An 18,476-nucleotide genomic window follows, 5' to 3' on the forward strand; every position below is an offset into this window, starting at 1 on the left:
ACCACTCTACAGGACTGACATCAGCAGCATCACTCTTGTCCATGGATGTAGAGGTGCCATTCCTCAGCTGACACATGGGTAAGGGCAGGGGCCACCTGGACATAGTCGTGAAGGTTTTTTCTTAGACCAGCTACCTTTGATGGGTCAAACACTGGGAGGGCTTTGAAGAGCTGCATGCTGGGGTGTCTCTCCATTACTGCCTGCAGCTTTGCAGAGCAGTTAGCCATGGTCTTCTGGAAGAGCTCACGCAGGCATCACGCTCATCGTCATCTAGACCCCTCAGCTGCTCTCTGGTCCTATCACGCCAGTCTTCAGCCCCTGCACTGCAGCCATATTCAAACAGAGTAGCATTGTACAGAATTATAAAATATAATGCAAACATACTGTAAGGCTGTATAAGGCTTATATACAAGCTCCTCGCAAATATCTGCCTTTCAGGCAGATATTTTCACTCAATAGTACAATATTGTATTTAGTACAATATTGTACAATTGAGTGCTGGACTGCTCACAATAGAGCAATAGAGCAATTTTTGCATAATACTTTACTTTATTTACAATTATATATATATATAATATACTACTAACACATTATTGTCTATTGGCAATAGTACTAACACGTGCCCACATGAACCAAAATTCTCATTCAGCATAATCATTCTAGCTGCTAGACTAATGTAACAAAACTTAACAAAATCAAACAAATACTTTTGTAACCATCACTGCTTGTGTGTGTGTGTGTGTGTGTGTGTGTGTGTGTGTGTGTGTGTGTGTGTGGCCGACTTATCCCATGCTTAAACTTTTATACGTTCTGTTATTTTTGGCAAGGCAAAACTGGCCAACCTTGTCTGTGTCCTGTATGGGTTCTGTATGGGCTAAGTGGGCCTGGGTTAGAACTGGTCACTCATGTCTGGGTCCTATATAGGTTATGTATGGGCTAAATGGGCATGGGTTAGAACTGGTCACTCATGTCTGGGTCCTATATAGGTTATGTATGGGCTAAGTGGGCATGGGTTAGAACTGGTCACTCATGTCTGGGTCCTATATAGGTTATGTATGGGCTAAGTGGGCATGGGTTAGAACTGGTCACTCATGTCTGGGTCCTATATAGGTTATGTATGGGCTAAGTGGGCATGGGTTAGAACTGGTCACTCATGTCTGGGTCCTATATAGGTTATGTATGGGCTAAATGGGCATGGGTTAGAACTGGTCACTCATGTCTGGGTCCTATATAGGTTATGTATGGGCTAAGTGGGCATGGGGCATGGGTTAGAACTGGTCACTCATGTCTGGGTCCTATATAGGTTATGTATGGGCTAAGTGGGCATGGGTTAGAACTGGTCACTCATGTCTGGGTCCTATATAGGTTATGTATGGGCTAAATGGGCATGGGTTAGAACTGGTCACTCATGTCTGGGTCCTATATAGGTTATGTATGGGCTAAGTGGGCATGGGTTAGAACTGGTCACTCATGTCTGGGTCCTATATAGGTTATGTATGGGCTAAGTGGGCATGGGTTAGAACTGGTCACTCATGTCTGGGTCCTATATAGGTTATGTATGGGCTAAGTGGGCATGGGTTAGAACTGGTCACTCATGTCTGGGTCCTATATAGGTTATGTATGGGCTAAGTGGGCATGGGTTAGAACTGGTCACTCATGTCTGGGTCCTATATAGGTTATGTATGGGCTAAGTGGGCCTGGGTTAGAACTGGTCACTCATGTCTGGGTCCTATATAGGTTATGTATGGGCTAATAATACATGGGTGACCAGTGCTAACCCATGCCCACTTAGCCCATTTAAACCCATAAGGGACCCAGGTTTCGTAAATGTTTCGTTATTTGTCTAACCTCTTTAACGCTTATAAGTCAAAAACCGTTCGATATTACGGGCCCATCTTTTAGTATGTTATATAGCTTGTCGGGACGAACAATCTGATATGTGGTTCGCCACACACGGTCGTGTGGTTTAGGAGCTTAGGGTTACACTTTGAAGCGCGATAGCTCCTCCCACAAAGGTCGTAAATAAAAGTTAGTTGCATCCACGCGTAGCTATCGATAAGACGAACGCCCTGATATGGGTCTCCTTGCTGGTACTCAATTTTAAATTTAGCATTTCAACCATAAACACACTCTTTGGTTAACTATGTCTATAAGGCTTCCAGACAGGTAACCCTAGGGTTACCTAGGGTTAGGATTACGGGCTACGGGGGTCGCACGACAATGGCGGACATATCGGAGCGTAGATCTCGGAAAACTGAACACGCCCATGTCAATTGCCCCTTTTTCACCACTTTCCACACAAGGGACCCAGGTGTGGATGCCCAGTTCTTACCCATGCACACTTAGCCCATACATAACCTATATAGGACCCAGACATGGGTGACCAGTTCTAACCCACGCACACTTAGCCCATATATATCCCACAAGACGCCCATATATGGATGACCAGTTCCAACCCACGCTCACTTAGCCCATATATATCCCACAAGGGACCCATACATGGGTGACCAGTTCTAACCCATGCCCACTAAGCCCATAAATAACATATATAGGACCCAGAAATGGGTGACCAGTTCTAACCCTTGCCCACTAAGCCCATAAATAACCTATATAGGACCCAGACATGGGTGACCAGTTCTAACCCACGCACACTTAGCCCATATATATCCCACAAGGGACCCAGGTGTGGATGTCCAGTTCTTACCAATGCACACTTAGCCCATACATAACCTATATAGGACCCAGACATGGGTGACCAGTTCTAACCCATGCACACTTAGCCCATATATATCCCACAAGGGATCCAGGTGTGGATGCCCAGTTCTTACCAATGCACACTTAGCCCATACATAACCTATGTAGGACCCAGAAATGGGTGACCAGTTCTAACCCATGCACACTTAGCCCATATATATCCCACAAGGGGCCCATACATGGGTGACCAGTTCTAACCCTTGCCCACTAAGCCCATAAATAACCTATATAGGACCCATACATGGGTGACCAGTGCTAACCCATGCCCACTTAGCCCATATACACCCATAAGGGACCCAGGTGTTGGTGACCTGTTCTAACCCATGCCCACTTAGCCCATGAATAACCCACAAGGGACCCAGGTGTGGATGCCCAGTTCTTACCCATGCACACTTAGCCCATACATAACCTATATAGGACCCAGACATGGGTGACCAGTTCTAACCCATGCCCACTTAGCCCATACATAACCTATATAGGACCCATACATGGGTGACCAGTGCTAACCCATGCCCACTTAGCCCATATAAACCCATAAGGGGCCCAGGTGTTGGTGACCAGTTCTAACCCATGCCCACTTAGCCCATGAATAACCCACAAGGGACCCAGGTGTGGATGCCCAATTCTTACCCATGCACACTTAGCCCATACATAACCTATATAGGACCCAGACATGGGTGACCAGTTCTAACCCATGCCCACTTAACCCATACGTAACCCATATGGGACACAGACATGCATGCCCAGTTCTAACCCATGCCCACTTAGCCCATATATATCCCACAAGGGACCCATACATGTTGACCAGTTCTAACCCATGCCCACTTGGCCCATTTGTAACCCATATCGAACCCACAATATTTGCCCAGTTCAAGCCCATGCCCACTTAGCCCACATAGAACCTACCTGGAACCCAGTATAATTGCCCAGTTCTAGCCCATGCCCACTTGGTACCCATAAACACACATACACCCCATATGGTGCCCACATGGACATGTTAGCTGGGCAGTGGGCTGTATATACTTCTTTTTTTGTATGCTGTTTGTTGGAACGACTCTTTCATGTGAACTCTGCAAGGTGAATAAAAACATATTGATTGTTCATCAAAAGACTTGTTTTCAGTACCTTTCACTATTTTTGAGCTGGTTCAGTGCCATTTTTGGGCCCACACTACCTTCACACTAGGACAAAGTGTGACATTTGGTGGCAGCGGTGGGATCATGTCCACCCGAAAGAAGATCCTCATAGTGGGGAGGAAAATAATGAGAAGCAAGGCTGTTAAACTTCAACCTGAACGACAACGTGATCAAGGAACAGGAGTGGGAGGAGGCAGAGGACGAAGGGACGTCTGCAACACGCTGCCATGCTGCACCACACCAGGAAGAGATGGTGCAACTGCTGCGCAAGTTATGGCTACACAGAGGGACAGAACTGCTGCTGGTGGGGGAAATGAGAGGGATCTGGGCAGCTATCCAAGCTGCCAGTCGACCATCATCCTGCACTCCAGCACAGCAGCAACCACCATCCCCAGCACCCCGGCCGCAGCAACCACCATCACCAGCACCTCGGCAGCAGCAACCAGCAGCCTGGCCAAGGCCTCAGACTTGTTCCCTGCGAGGAGGTGGTTACCTCCATGGCTGCTCCAGGAGAGGGGGGAGGTAATGTGGCAGTTCACCCTGCCACTGAGACTGAAGATAACCAACAGAGTTTGAATTTGCAGAAAATGAGTTTAGTTTGACATTATTTATTGTGCATTTGTTGATTGATAATTGATTGTTGACTTCATTGAAGGGAGCAACTACTGTGGGGTATGGGGAACATGCCAACAGTGGGAGGGTTTGTTTAGAGAACTCTTTAATCATATTATGTAGGTCATTTATAATATTATGTGACACTAAAATATGTTATGAATTGTGATGTCTCTGGACATTGGGAATGCACTGGTATACTGGTATGATTGTGGAATCAATCCAGGGTTGGTTTGGTCCATGGGAGGGGCCTAGCCTTTATAAGGAGCACCTGCCACTGCCCGGGCAATCAATGTAGTTGCACAGGGTGCAGAGCAGACCTAGATAGAGCCAACCTGGCCAGTGGGCTGTATATACTTCTTTTTTTTTATTGGCCATTTGTCTTTGCCTTTAGATGTCACCTTTATTTAGATTTACTTCCGACATCAGTCCGAACTTAGGGTTAGGGTACCCTAAGACAAAGCAAGGAGAAAAGTAGACCGACTCTCATACATCGTCTCACAAACGGGGCCGTCAATGGAGCAAACTGCAACTTGGAGGTTGGATAGCCTGGAAGTTGTTTGTGGCCATCATCAAGAGTTCCTCCCAAGATACGATAATGTCTGTCCAAACTCTAGATCTGCAGAAATCTAAACTGTATGTGTATATTTACAGTACAACCCTGTACTCCGGGAGGCGCACATGAGGAAGGACAGAGAGAGGCTAGAGAACTCCGCGTGGGCCGGGGGCGGGGCCGCCTCGTCTTCCCATGACCTTGGCCTTCCTCTTCCTCTCCCTGTCCTTCTTCAGGGCCGCCTCCCGGAGAACAGGGTTCTTATTTTTTTGCCGGTGTTTCAACACGGCGGCTGCAGCTCTTTTTTGTTTTTCTGTCTTGCTGCCGCTAGTGGCTGCGGTGGAGGAAGACGAGGAGGCGGCGGCCTTAACCTCCAAGGCCTTGATATGTTTCTTTAACGCCTCGTTCTCCTCCAATGCTTTCCTGAGTCGGGCAGGGAGTGCGTGTGTGTGTGTGTGTGTGTGTGTGTGTTTGTGTGGGTGTTTGTGTTTGAGTGGATGTTGGTGTGTGCTTGTGTGTGTGTGTGTGTTTGAGTGTTTGTGTGGGTGTTTGAGTGTTTGTGTGGGTGTTTGAGTGAGTGACCGAAACCGTTCTTCCCCTTTGTTTACCCCGTTTAACAGGAAATCTCCGAGGTGACATTAACCTGTCCCTTTTAGCAGGCTTCTCACAGAGAGAGAGAGAGAGAGCCTGGTATGTGCTTTTGAGGTGAAGGGCCTGTGGAGTGAATAGGCCTTTACACAGACATGTCCTGTCTTAATATAGTCTAAATTTGTTTATATGTTTATTCCATACGCATAATGTGACTATTGATAATACTTTTAGAGTGGTAAATATACTTTGGTATTAATATCTAGTGATCTATATACTTTCAACAGTTTAATAATTCCCCCAGCAACCACCCTGATTACACGCTCCCCACAAGCCATGATAATGGATTGTACAAGCTCCCACAGCTCTGTGCCAGTCACTTGAGGACCCAGTGAAATGATATGCTACGACCTGTTTGTAATGAACAGTAAGACAGCCCAGCATGCAGGTCAGCAGTTTTTTGGCACGATTGTCTGGAGTTGGGGGCATGGTCACCGCCCCCAACACAGACTTTGTGGCGGAGTCGTACTGTAGGCCAGTCGCAATAGACATTTCATCCATCTAGAACATTGATCAGAAAGAAAGGATTATGATAGTTAACAATTAAATGATTTCAAGTTTTTTACAAATGGGACATACCTTCAGAACGATCATTTGTGCGTGACTGGGAAGAGACTTCAGTTTGCCTGCCACCAAATCAAGGATGTCTAACTGGATACCAGGGACACACTGAAGTCCTTCCAGTCTTCTGTTGATGGTCCTATATGATGGAATTGGGTAATTCATGTCTTGGAAAGATGAAGACATATAGTTTATAACTACAATTATATTTAATGCATTACTCATAGTAGGCTATATGGACGTTCAAGAATTACCCTTTCGCAGGAACTCGTATCCATCACATCCAACAGCCAACCTAAGAGCCAGACAGCTTGAAACCGTCTTTGCTGACCACTTGTGACTTGAAGACAGCCAGGTGGGAACAAGCCTGTTGAGCTAGGATATGTGAGGTTTATGTGTTTGTGTGCATGTGCGCATGCATGTGCATACATGGCATGCATGTATACTTGCCTTATTTCAAGGAATTTTATCTGGTCTCCGTTAAACACTTGTGACAGCATTTTGTTCTGAAAGAGAAAACAGGTTCCATGATTCTTCATTAATGATGGCCAGTCGCCTATATGAGAGTGATCCAGTTTCAGTGTACCAACCTTTTTCTCCAGCTCACAGGTTAAATGTTTAATCTGGAGATCTTTTTCAGCCAGTAGACCTGTGGTTGTTGACTGAACCAAACCTAAGGAATTATTTAATAGATATTCAGGTATACTGTTCTAAATTTGTAGTTGTTTTCATACAGATTAAAATTAATTGATTCAATTAATTCATACTACGACACTAGATGTTGGACATTCTGGTTGCTGTTGTATTTCTGCTGTTGCTGCTGGTGGTGATGGCAAGAGGCAAATGAACAGAGTGGAGAATTAGGCTACATAAAATAAGTTTAACTTCAAACAGGGTACACTTTGGAATTAAGACAGAGAAGGGATCTTTATACAGCCAAATGTCTATACTCAAGAGTTCCTACTTACTGTTGTGGTCTGATCTTTGATCTGCTGCCAGGGGCAAATCCATTCCTGTTTCTGACATGGGTAGTGATGATGGAGGTGATGCTGGTTGCATCCCTGCTGCTGAAGTGGGTCGTGATGGTGGAGGTGATGCTGGTTTCATCCCTGCTGCTGAAGTGGGTTGTGATGGTGGAGGTGATGCTGGTTTCATCCCTGCTGCTGAAGTGGGTCGTGATGGTGGAGGTGATGCTGGTTTCATCCCTGCTGCTGAAGTGGGTTGTGATGGTGGAGGTGATGCTGGTTTCATCCCTGCTGCTGAAGTGGGTTGTGATGGTGGAGGTGATGCTGGTTTCATCCCTGCTGCTGAAGTGGGTCGTGATGGTGGAAGTGATGGAGGGATGCTTGTTGCATCCCTGCTGCTGGTGGTGAGTTAAATTAGTTTAACTTCAAAAAGGGTACACTTTGGAATTAAGATGACACATACAAGAAGGTATGTTTTTACAGCCAAATGAAGGATCCATACTTAAGAGTTTCTACTTACTGTAGGTGTGGTCTGATCTTTCATCTGCTGCCAGGGGCAAATCCATTCCTGTTGCTGACGTGGGTCGTGATGGTGGAGGTGATGATGGTTGCATTCCTGTTGCTGAAGTGGCTAGTGATGATGACAAGCAAAGAGTTTGTTAAATGTGGTAGTGATGGGAGTGACAATTAAAAGGTATAATGGCTCATATACTTACAGGAACTTCGTTCCACTACACGACGTGGGACAGCTGTTCTCCTGAGTCTTCTACGGCCTTTTAGCCCTCCTCACCTCGTCCACCCATAGTCGTCTGTTTTGACCCGCTCTAGGGAAACTAAACTGAATTATTTTTTCCTTCTTGCCTCTACAAATTGGGAAGACGCATGTATTTGGCATGGTTGCGAAGAAATTACTTTGTGCCACAGTCTTCTTTATTTAGGGCTTGGCACCCATATGTGCACCTGCATTGATTGGACTTGACCTACCCCACACAATGGGCTATCGATTTGTTAATCAAGTAGACCTAAATAGGCTTATGCCTACTGACATATTCCTACTGGATGTAATACGCATGCATGATTGCAGTCATGCATTGCATTTTGCAATTTGCAGTGACTATTGGCTCAGTGTGTATTACTAAATCAGAATCAGAACCAATGCATTCATTGATTAGGTTAATTGACATAATCAATATTGTCATGTTTTGATGTGGGGAAGGCATATATTTCACCATTTCAACAGCCATTTTAATTGATGGATGGATATATGGATAGACAAACAGATAGACCTATAGCCTACACCGTTATTTTTGCTTTGTCAAATAGAGACAACAATAGGCACATGATATGATTTTTATTTGCATTTAATGCATCAGAGCGTTATATTAAGGAATAGGCCCCTAATTGGGGTCATACCTATGTTCCCTCAGCCCTACAGTGGGGTTCCATATACAGTGGGGTCCATTCCTTTCTGCCGGCCCAGTACCCATAGTTACCTCTAGGTATTTAAAAGTACCTGGGTACCTATGGAAGTCACACCTCTGATGGGTGTGGTTTAGTCTTAAGGGGTGTGTTCTTTTCACCCACTGTGTAATATAATAAACAGACAGTAGGTCTGTGGGTGTGTCTAACATAGGTACCCATAGGTTTCCATCAATGTCATTTTGAGGTTGAGGTGGAGACGAAAGGATCCCACTGTACAGCTTGAAGCGAGGGCGCTTCGCCAAAAAAGTACTTGAGACTGAGAGCACCGAAACGCAACGCTCAGCACTGGGAAGAGAGGAGGACTCCAGCACGTCTTTACCATAGAAATGCGTAGCACGAAGGGGTAGAGTAAGAGCTGGACGGTAACCTCAAGGTTCCCAGTTCGAACCCTGTGGGCTCCCCCATGTCGAAGTGTCCTTGAGCAAGACACTGAACCCATAATTGCTCCTGATGTGCTGGTTGGTGCCTTGCATGGTTTCCACCGCCATCTGTGTATGAATGTATGTGTGAATGGGTGAATGTCTCATAGGAGGCCTTAAGTATGTTTCACCAGTTTCAATTGAAACGGGCCTCCACCCTCAGGGGGGGCCTCAACAAAATAATGATGTCATAGGTATATGGGGGCCTCATATTTGGTCTTGAAACAGGCCTCCAGATTCCTAAGGCCGCCCCTGAGAACACACAAACACACCAAGCTGGCCATAGGGGGCGCTAGCTTCCCTCAAAGAGCCAGAATGCAAAATGCTTGTCATTCAGCCTCACTTTGAGTTGCTCAGTGGACTGTCTCTCACACAGCGATATGTAGAAAAATATCAAACCCGCGTGACGCGGCACTGTTATCACCATACATCACATTCCGTGCTCAGCCAGTCAGCTTGAGCACATTCCGCGCACCTGCGCACGCACACACACACACGCACACACAGCCTCAAAATACAACACAGCTCAGTGTTAGGGAACGCTGTAGCAATTTACAATTTAGGCATTTAACAGACGCTCTTAATCCAGAGTGACTTACATTAAGCAAGAACAAAACATCATGGGAATACATCACATAAAAAGCATTTATCACGAAACATGCGTAAGCTAAGAACGTAACAGTGGAATATCTATATAATGAAACTATACATATATACTATACTATGCTATACGTGTGGATGACCCATAGATCCATAGACCCATAGATCCATAGATCCATAGACCCCAAGGTAGCCGCAATGAAGTAATAAATATAGCAATAGAGTTCAAAGGGTTCAGATGAAGAACAGCTGCGCTAATTGGCGTCGTTAAGGCGTGCATGGCAACAGTTTGTGTCTCGTGTGATGTCACACCAGAAGATATAAGATGATGCACCGTGTTGAAAATGACTGTAGACGTCGAGAGAGAGAAGAGAGCGAGACAGACAGACTGGCAAACAGACAGACAGACAGACAGACAGACAGCACATTCCGTGCTCAGCCAGTCAGCTTGAGCACATTCCGCGCACCTGCGCACGCACACACACGCACACACAGCCTCAAAATACAACACAGCTCAGTGTTAGGGAACGCTGTAGCAATTTACAATTTAGGCATTTAACAGACGCTCTTAATCCAGAGTGACTTACATTAAGCAAGAACAAAACATCATTGGAATACATCACATAAAAAGCATTTATCACGAAACATGCGTAAGCTAAGAACGTAACAGTGGAATATCTATATAATTAAACTATACATATATACTATACTATGCTATACGTGTGGATGACCCATAGATCCATAGACCCATAGATCCATAGATCCATAGACCCCAAGGTAGCCGCAATGAAGTAATAAATATAGCAATAGAGTTCAAAGGGTTCAGATGAAGAACAGCTGCGCTAATTGGCGTCGTTAAGGCGTGCATGGCAACAGTTTGTGTCTCGTGTGATGTCACACCAGAAGATATAAGATGATGCACCGTGTTGAAAATGACTCTAGACGTCGAGAGAGAGAAGAGAGCGAGACAGAGAGACAGACAGACTGGCAAACAGACAGACAGACAGACAGAAGACAGACAGAGTGATGTTGTCTTGGACTGTTTCCAAAGCAGGAGGACCAAAGCGAGTCTGTCATGCTGCTGTAGCAGTGAGGAACAAACTGTATTCCTTTGGAGGCTACTTTGATGGACCATCAACAACATGGAACAGATGGAGGTCCATGTCTTCAACACAGTGTCTTTATGCTGGAAGAAGTTACCTCCTGTGGAACCAGGAAGTGGAGATGGTCACCTTGAGGTTCCATCCAGGCGCTGCGGCCACAGAGCTGTGTTGGTTGAAGATACAGTCTACATCTGGGGAGGGGAGCCTTACTGCAATGTGCTTTATGCATTTGATGTTGACGCCCACAGATGGTTCCAACCCAGGGTTTCTGGGACTGTTCCAGAGGGGAGGTGCTACCACTCAGCCTGTGTGTTGGAGAAGGTCATGTTTATCCATGGAGGACACACCAAGCTGACTGGATGCACTAATGACATGTACAAGTTGGACATCAGCACAATGGTCTGGACTTTAATTAACACCAGAGGAACTCCACCTCCTGCTTCAGGATATCACTCTGCTACCATCATTGGTACCAAGATGTTTGTATTCGGGGGCTGCAGGGGGGACCAGAGGGGCTACAACACCATCAGAGTGTTTGACACAGAGACCAACGGCTGGCTGGACACACCTTCTGCACAACTTCTACCAGAAGGACGCTGGTGTCATTCAGCATTTACCTACAATGGAGAGCTGTACATATTTGGTGGCTGGAACGGTAACCAGAACTTCAATAATGTGTGGAAATTCAGTCCAGAGACCTTCTCCTGGAAGAAGGTTGAGCCCAAGGGGAAAGGACCATGTCCAATGCGTGGTATGTGCTGTTGCATTGTGGGAGATCGTATCATCCTCTTTGGAGGATCCAAAGGAGATTACACTATCTCTGATGAGCTGTTCATCTTAGACTTGAGTCCTTGTCTTAAGATGTTATGCAAGCTAGAAGTTATTCAGTACGCTCTGGACCAATCAGAACTCCCACACAACATCAGGTGGGAACTGGCAGCCATGGCAACCAGACGACAACAGACGACAACAACAATAACAACCGAGACCACATTCCAGACGAAGGAACAGCAGAAAGATCAAGAAATGATGGATCAACATCTCATCCCACCTGATGGTGAGCCACCTCTCAGCATCACTTACTGAGATTCAAATCTCAGGAGACTCCTTCTCTCCAGACAGGCTCTCTAACCATTCAGCTAGGCATCAAACAATGACAACACAATGCGGTGGAAACACAAACCTGTGTCTGTATGTCCCAAACTGAACACGGTGGAACTCTCTTTATTGTATATTTATTTCTATGATCTTTTTTTATTTAAAGGACCAAGGAGTCCTGAAAGGACTTGGTCCTTTATTGTTAGTTTTTTTTCCCTTCTCCTTCTGTCAAAAAAATTATAATCGCGAAACTCGGCCTACAGAAAAAACAAAACTCTTAAGGGCGACTGTGGCTCAAGAGGTAGAGCAGGTCGTCCAATGATCCATGAGTCGGCGGTTCGAATCCCGGCTCCTCCTCCTGTCTACATGTCGAAGTGTCCTTGGGCAAAGACAAACCCAAATTGCTCCCGATGTGCTGGATGGTACCTTGCATGGCTTCGCCGCAATCGGTGTATGAATGTGTGTGTGAATGGGTGAATGTAATGCACAATCTATGTAAAGCGCTTTGGATAAAGGCGCTATATAAATGCACCATTTACCATTTTATCTGGTACACAGCAAGCTAAAAGGAATCAACACACCAGCACGCCAGAGACCAGAATACTTCAAACCCAAACAAATAGTTAAAAATAGAACTACAAAACGCACGTTGGAGATTAAACAACAGATAACAGCCAGCACCAGCAACTGTGTTTATTTAATCACATGTGAAAAATGTGGCTTACAATATATGTGGCTTACAATATGTCTGCAATAGCTGCAAGGCTGAGACAACACAAATACAATATTAACAATGCAAAAAAGACAACTAAAAGGATTGTTCAACATTACATGGCACATGGCATTGAAGCTCTAAAAGTATACCTGGACTTCAACACAATCCCAACTGGACAGTAGGACAAAGACGTTTTAATGAAAAACAGTGGATCAAGAACCTCAACACGGATTTTCCTGGAGGTTTAAACATGCCAAAATATTAGACAAGTTGTTTTGATTTTGTACCAAAACTCCACAGCCATATACATGCTAAACACAGCCAACAATCAATGGAAATCAGACTTTGAATATAGGGGACAAATTAGCACATTCCACACCAAGCTAACCTGGGACACGAAGCAAGAGTGTACAGTGCACTGAAGTCCCCTCAGTCAACCCCCGCCACTCTTGGCCCTCTCTCTCTCTCTCTCTCTCTCTCTCTCTCTCTCTCTCTCTCTCTCTCTCTCTCTCTCGCTCACTCACTGCCTTGCTCTCTCCCACAATGTTAATGTTAGTAAAGTTACACCTATTCTATGTACTGTAAATAACATGGTAAAATGTGCAGCATTGGGAGGTAAAGGGGAGACACTTTAATTGTGAAGGGACGACAGGATGAGGAAAGGTGTTGTTGTTGCTAATTGTCGAGAGTAATGGCTGCGTGTGATATTGAACAGTCAAACTATTCGTATCAATATACGGCTGTATCAACAAAATAACGATGTCATAGGTTTATGGGGGGGGGCTCATATTTGGTCTTGAAACGGGCCTCCAGATTCCTTAGGCCGCCCCTGACTGTAATGCACAATCTATGTAAAGCGCCTTGGATAAAGGGCGCTATATACAGTACTGTAAATGCACCATTTACCATTTACGAAGCCAGTGACAACTCAAAAACACGTTATTTGGACACAGTCCCTTATGATTAACCTGACGCTGCCAGATCCAAGAAGCTTGCTACACATGTTTGTTTCACAGCTTATTGGGATCTGGGATCGCGGAAGCAAATTCGATAACGGCGCTGTTCCTTTTTTTCAAGATACTTGGTAGATGATTGGATGGGACCGTCTGTCTATCACCGTGTGGGCGTGCAAACACAACCAATCATATTGACGTGTCTGTATAGCTTCACATCCGGTTTCGCACATATCCCGCTCTTAGCTCACGCTGATTGGTTCGGTACGGAGCGGTTCGGCGTTAGCTGAACTCCCTGTGAGATTCCAGATGGATGTGGTTTTGGGGAACATGGTTACCCAATACCGCCCCCAGCTGGCAAAGTCAGGTTACCTTATGATGGCATGGCGTGTGCTAGTCCAGTGGTTCTCAAAGTGGGGTCCGGGGACCCCCAGGGGTCCTTGAGGGGGTTCCAGTGGGTCCCTCAGCTAAATTTCATAATGCAGCATCACTATGATTTGAACCCCTTTTATCCATATTTTTTTTAAATGTTGGCTATTCAAACGAAATACAAGTTCACGCTAGTTTTGAAAAAAACTTGACAGTGTTTAAAAGTGTTTGAATAATTTTGATTTTTTTAACACAAATCTTTTCTTATGGGGGTCCCTGACACAAAACCTTTTCAGATGGGGGTCCATGGCCAAATATAATATGTAATAATTTGGGTATCCTTGGCATGAAAAAGTTTGAGAACTATACTGTTGGTATAATTATAATGTAATGATTAAGTTCTCATCATTACATTATACATCTCGTGGACACTCATACATGAAGGAAGCATGAGTTCAAGTCCGTTGCTTTCCCCAGGTTGGCGGAGGGTGTGTGTAGAGAGCCCAGGATCACATTAGATAATTGACACAGGGGTGAAAAATGGGTTACAAAATCGTGGGATAAAAATTTAAAAAATCACACACGTGTGAACCGAGTGGCGCAACTCCCCTCTCTCCCCCCTCCTCTCTCTCTCTCTCTCTCTCTCTCTCTCTCTCTCTCTCTCTCTCTCTCCCTCATTAGCAGGCAGCAGGCACAGCATACCCCTCTCTCTGTTTCTGGCGCCCCCTACTGGTATTAATAAGTCACATACTCGTGTCGTTCCAATCTCACGCATGCGCACACCACTCGTGCTCATACACACAGGTACACAGGTACACAGACATTGCTGGTTGTAGGAGTGGTTGCACCACTTAAAAAATGATTTAAGTTCTGGTAATAAAAACCCTGTTCTGTCCCTGTTCGGTCCAACAGTACCCCGCGGCGCTGATGAACCTCGGCGCCATCCTCCACCTCAACGGGAAGCTCCACGCCGCCGAGGCCAACTACCTCCGAGCGCTGCAGCTGAAACCGGACGACGCCATCACGCAGTCCAACCTGCGCAAGCTGTGGAACATCATGGAGAAGCAGGGCTTGAGGACCTCCTCCACATCCACAGCGCCCTGAGCTCCCTCTCCATCCCTCCCTCCCTACCTATACCTACCTGCCCCACCATCTGTGTGTGTCAGGGCCCGGGGGGATAAAGGACGAAGCCGGCTCCCCTCCCCTCCTCCAGCGACCAGAGAGGGCATTCTGGTACCTTTCGAAACCTATATAGAAGTCAGCCTGGTACAGACGAAGGGGACGCCACTGTATGCATTATGAAGGAGGTTGTTTGTTCAGGGAGGGAGACATGCCTATATACTGTAGCAGCTGCAGCTCTTCTCTAGAGTCCTCTGCACTTCAGGCCCAGTCCTCTCTCTCTCTCTCTCTCTCTCTCTCTCTCTCTCTCTCTCTCTGTCTCTCTCCTCTGAGGATCCGGCTGCTGACGACGTTACCACACACTCTTTGGATTCTCTCCAAGATGTGTGTGTGCTCTCTCACAAGGCACCGTGGTTTTTAATTTAATTTCTTAAATAGAGCACTTGAACCTGGAGTGAAGGCCATCAGGTACAGCAATGAAGGATCGTGGCAACTTAAGGTTTTTTTTTAAATGAACAACCGTGGCTTAAAAGTCGTATTTTTCTTTTTTAGGGCTGTGCAAGAAAATAACAAGATGGGATGAAATGGCATCCCAGAGCATCGTGCTAAGAAGAAGCAGGTCAGAACACGAACCGTTTAACGAAGCTCTTGATCGGATAAACATTTAAGGGTCGTTCAGAGCGCTGTGATTCTTTGCAGCGACCTATGGTTAAATTTATAAAAAATAGCAGACATGCGCAACGCGTCACGGATGCGACGCGTTGTGAGCTTGTATGTCTGCTATTTTCAGCATTGGATGTGTGTTTCAGCGTTGCGCGACAATAAATCGGGCTTATAGGCCGGTTTTGTCTCGTTGCAAATCTTTGGTCTGAACTACAGTAGGCCTTATGATCACTGAAGTCTGTCTGTACTAGGCCTTATGATCACTGAAGTCTGTCTGTACTAGGGCTTATGATCACTGAAGTCTGTCTGTACTAGGCCTTATGATCACTGGAGTCTGTCTGTACTAGGCCTTATGATCACTGAAGTCTGTCTGTACTAGGCCTTATGATCACTGAAGTCTGTACATGATGGGGAAGATCTTTATTATGGTTCTATTATGTTTTTCGTTTGTTGGTTTTGTGACACAATGAAGGGGAATTATCCAAGCAATTAATTACCGTTACATTCTGTCACGTGAAACTGTCTCTTCACGTGTTTGTGTATTCTTTTCAGGTGCTCACTTCGTTCGTTCGTTCGTTTTCTTTTGCTAATGAGATTTACACAAACTTTGATGTAGAAAGCATCATCATTGTCAGATATGAATAATAACGCTGTTATTGTACACCAGATGTAGCAGAGCTTTTTAGAGAACTTCTGAGAAATTTGGGGGAAAAAAGGGAATGAACTGGTTGAACTTTTCTTAAGACGGGTTGAAGCCACTACACGTTTCAACTGTTCAGGTTTTGGCAGTGGTGGAAAGTACTTTTACTTAAGTACTGTACTTAAGTACAATTTTGAGGTATTTTTACTTCTACTCCACTACATCTCGGAGACAACATTTCTACTTTTACTCCACTACAATTATTTGAAAACTTTAGTTATTAGTTACTTTAGAGATTTTTATTTTGATTAGAAAACATACGTTAACCACGTCGCATTGTGAGCTTGTAGATCGGCTTTTTTCCAATAGATTTTTGTACACATTTTGAACTTGTGAAACGGGACATTCTGCAATATGAGTACTTTTTACTTTTAGTACTTCAAGTACATTTCGATGCCGATACTTTTGTACTTTCACTCAAGTACATTTTCAATTCCGTACTTCTAAATTTCAGTATTGGTACTTTTTACTTAAGTAAAACAATCGAGTACTTTTTCCACCGCTGTGTTTTGGGGGGGGGTCCATGAAGCCACAGTATTGTTCAAAGGAAGTGCTAATGCAGTGGTTCTCAAACAGGAAGTGCTAATGCAGTGGTTCTCAAACTGGGGCTCCAGAGGACGCCGAAAGGGGCCGAAAGGGGCGTCTACCATTATATCTATACACTGACACCGAGGCGTGTCAAGCCCTTGACTCCGCCCACCCCCGGGGGGGGGAAGTTGTGATTTGCTCTCGTTCACTTGCAATGCAATTTGCGGCATTTCCAAAACAATATTGCGCAGAGTAGAGATTATCAAACGCATTTGCAATGCCATACGTTGAAAGATCTGTTGCCCGTGGACAAGGCACTCCTATGCCGCCGCAAGTTAGATATTAATCGGCATAGATGTTTGTCTCCGTATGTGATTAAGGATTGGACCGAGTTGAATTGGCAGCCATAGAAAATTCTTATACCCCGGGTGGCTAAAACTGGATGTGACGTTTTTTGGGCGTTCCTGTCTTGCTCCGTGTCAGTGTATGGTTTTCCACCATAGATATATAAACGTAGACGCCCCTTTCGGCTCTGGAGCGTATTATGTGCTCAAGGGAGGGCAAGAAATTCCCGAGATTCCTTTTGCGAAGCCCCGCGGAACCCTGAGCGTGCTTCACAGAGCGCACGTTCCGGTCTGATAAGTCCCGGAAAAGATGCGCTGTGATTGGTCCAGTAGTCACTTGAGTGGCAGCGTGACGTAGCGTACCGTCCACTCTTTCCGGCGTACCAGTGTCAATTATTCCGCCCTCCCGTCAACACACATCGCTCCAATGAACTGCAGAAGCCAATGAGGACGCTCCAACGACCTGCAGCAGCCAATGAGGCATCTATCGTTTTAATATCTATGATGGAAACGCCATAATAATGTGGTTCGTGTGGATCAACTTATTAACACCAGCAGCACTTCCATGGAATGGCTGAGGAGGGATTTGTTAAAATGTTTCATCTGTTATTTTATTTTATTTGTTTTTTTAATGTTCATTTTCTTTGTGTGTTTGTATGAAATGAATCTTAATATATAGCAACGTGATGTACATGAAACGGTAAAATATGGAGCAGCCAGCCTCGTTTCTCCTCAGAAGCTCCTTCTGTTCCTCTGCTTTTGGACAAAAAATAACAGATCTACAAGCTCACACAACGCGTCGCAGCAGGGCGCAACCCAGCACTCCGTTTAGCTATAGTGGAGATGCGGGTGTGTAAAGACATGGATTTCTAAACAACTTCGTTCAGCGCTAAATACTGTTCACGTTCAACCATATTATAGTAAACGCTGCATTCGTGGTGGTCTGGAAAGTCGGGCAGTTGTTTTTTACAGACAGGTAAAAGGGGCAGGGGCTGAAGCCCCTTTTGATGTCTATGTGTGTGCACGTCCCTGTAAACTGTAAAGCATCGATTCATTCCCCGCCTTGTGGGCCGTGAGGGTATTACAAGTGGGCCCCTAAATAATTGGTTAAAAAAACACTATTATTTTACTGATAATATAACCGTCACAGTATT

Source organism: Protomyctophum bolini (genome assembly GCF_963924005.1).
Source record: "Protomyctophum bolini genome assembly, chromosome: 11".
Taxonomy (NCBI): domain Eukaryota; kingdom Metazoa; phylum Chordata; class Actinopteri; order Myctophiformes; family Myctophidae; genus Protomyctophum; species Protomyctophum bolini.